The following is a 3,038-nucleotide window of genomic DNA, read 5'->3' on the forward strand; positions in this document are numbered from 1 at the left end:
ACATTACGTTCTTTCTGAGATGAAAGTGTAATCCCACTCAAATCAATTATTGTTGAAAAAGGAGCATTTCTTTTAACTAAAGAATACAAGAAATTCCTATCATTCTTTCATTTCTCTATCTGAGTTTTCTCAGATGAAGTATATATATCTTCAATTAATTTTATACTTTTTTCTTTAGCAGCAAACTCCACTGTATCCAATTTTTTTTTTAACATATCTAGTAATTTTTCTGTATTCATTTTTTTTATAATTTTTAGTAGAAAAAAAGGGAAAAGTGAAAGAACGCCCTTAACCGTTTTAACCTTTCACGGGAGATATTAGGAATCGAACCTACAAATATATCTACACTGTTAATAATATTACACCTGGATCTCCTTTTATTTATTTTGCCATTGTTGGTTGCTTTAGTTTTTTTTGTATAAAAAAAGAAACTAAAAAAAAGTTAAACAAAAGAAAAAAAAAATAAGCAGCAGGGTAGAAAAGAACATGTATATGTTTTTTTCAACCCATGCGGGAATATACAAAAATATAACTAATATAGGTGTAGGTTTATATGATATACACAATACTAAGTAAATATATTGCTCTAAAATGTGAAAAATCTACAGTTAGCATTAATGACTGCTAACTCAACCCTTTAACCCAAAAGTTCCATTTCTTGTCTTAGAATTAATAAGGGTATATTGTGTATTGGATTTAACGTAACCTCTTAGCATAGTAGATGGTTTATTATTAAATGAGGAACGTATGTTTTTTAAGCTACCTGCATATCTATACTTAAATACAGCTCTCATAGCTGTTAAACGTCTTGTTAATCTACCTGATGCTTCAAATCTTACACCACTTACTACTTGTTGTTTTATGGTATTTATAATATTGTTTTTGTTCATTGCTTCAATATTATCATCAAATGTTATAAGTGTGTGTAAATCAGGTATTCTTACCATTTGTAAAATAGCTTTTCTTAAAACTCTTACTGCTTTATTTTTCCTATCTCTTAATTTTAAAGCTACTGCTGATGAAAATACGTCACTATTTAAATGTATAGATCTTAACTCAACTAAGTTAATTTCTACCTTTTTGTTGTATAATTTTTCAATTAAACTAATTAAACCTAAATTTCTTAAGTTTAGATTTAAGCTATTGAATTTAGATTTATTAAAATTAAGTAATTTTAATGAATTAAATAATATTTTTTGTAATCTAACTAATTTTTTTAAAAGTATAATGTTATAAGTAGGTATATTACTTAACGTAAGGTATTTTCTTCTTAAATCTACTAGGAAGTATCTTATTAAGTTGTTATTTGTTTTAAAGAAAGCCATATTTCATTTTCTAAATATGAAAAAGTTATTTTTTAATAAAGCAGGTATTCTGTTTTCATGGTTTGGTACAAATACTCTTTCTCCATCAACAATTAGTTTTCTATATTTTACAAGTACAAGAATTTTTAATATAAACCACTCAATAGATGATTTTTGTTTATTATATATATATAATGTTATAAAAAGTTTTGTGTTAGTATGTTTTAGCTCAGCTCTACTTGCATATATTTTGTTTGCTGAATAACGAATCTTGTTATCACGTCTACGTTTAAAAAGAATTTTTATTTTATCTTGTAGCATATTACAATAACTTCTAAGTAATTTATTTACTACAGCATCGTAACTTATTAAAGATTTAATGTAAGATTTATTGTAAGAGTATACACTACTAAATCATTCTTTACTAGAAGACGTATAAAAAATAATGTTATTATATTCATCTCTTTCAGAATTACTTTGTAATTTTGGATTTTTTTCTATAATATAGTTAGTACTTAATGGTTTATCATTAAAACTATTTTGTTTATTTTTGAATATGTATAACATAGAATATTGTTATGAATTATTGGTATAAATTAGGGCAAAACAATGAAAGTTATAAGTTTAATTAATATTGTACATCCTTACTACATTTCTATAAATTTTTATGTTTATTATCGTTAAATTTAACCATTTTCCCTTTAAGATAGGTGTGTAATTATGAAAAATAAGTTGGAAATAAGTGATTCGAACACTTAACCTGCCGCGTGTAAAACGGATGCTCTACCAATGGAGCTAATTTCTTTTTTTATGGGGGGCTTTAAGCAAAAGTTTATTTTACTCTTCTCCCCCCCCCCTTAATTGCTGTATAAAATTTAGACTGCAATTAACCAGTTACTTCATAAGATGTATATACTGGGATTTGTTATACTATAATAGATAAAAAAATTACTATAAATAACAAATTTTACCTTTTTCATAACAAGTATATGGTGATCTAATCGTTATTTTACTATTATGAACAACATGTATCTACAACTGCTTGCATACTTTCCACAAGGTTTGTCCCGCTTGCTTCTAATAATCCTTTAGCCGTTTCTTTAATGGCATTGATATCATTAGTTGTTTGTTGTGTAATACCCGGTTGATTTAATTCTGCATCTGCTAATCTATCTATATTTCTTTTATAGTCAGAACTCACTTTAATTTCATTCAGTACTATTTCACCTGCACCATGAACTTTATTCTCCGCTTGAACTAACAACTCCCTACCACTAGGTAAACCACGAACATGATCGTGAAAATCCCCAAGCTCATCTCTTAGTGGTTGAGAACTTTGTAAAATAACAGTGCTTTTCATAGTAGAATTACTATTTTGAGACAATGCTAGTGATAAAGATATAAGTAGTGCTAGAGTAATAATAGTATTATTAATATAGGAGTTAAATAAAAGATAAAAGATTAACCCTATCATGATATACAATGCATAAGATGTTATAACTCCAGTGTTTAATCTAGAAATATTATTACTTATATTCAATAGCCCTTTCTCTAACCCATAAGGACCTAAATACTCTACGGATCCTTTATCTATTACTTTCGTAGTTTGCCCACCAAGTTTTAGTACAATACCTGTAATGTATCTGTTGTAAAATAGTTCTATTAAGAAACGTTGATTAAAGAAACTAAATATGTTGTAACCTACTCTAGATAATTTAAAGTAAATTAGTATAG

At 26.6% G+C, this 3,038-nt stretch overlaps 1 non-coding gene across 1 annotated transcript; it reads right to left on the minus strand.

Moving 5' to 3' along the window:
• Positions 1–2,032: 2,032 nt before the first annotated feature.
• On the minus strand, positions 2,033–2,109 carry J4E87_011070. The gene has a single exon. It is a non-coding gene; the product is annotated as a tRNA-Val (tRNA).
• Positions 2,110–3,038: the final 929 nt, after the last annotated feature.

Source organism: Alternaria ethzedia (genome assembly GCF_023757985.1).
Source record: "Alternaria ethzedia strain BMP 0044 chromosome Unknown scaffold_69, whole genome shotgun sequence".
Lineage (NCBI taxonomy): Eukaryota > Fungi > Ascomycota > Dothideomycetes > Pleosporales > Pleosporaceae > Alternaria > Alternaria ethzedia.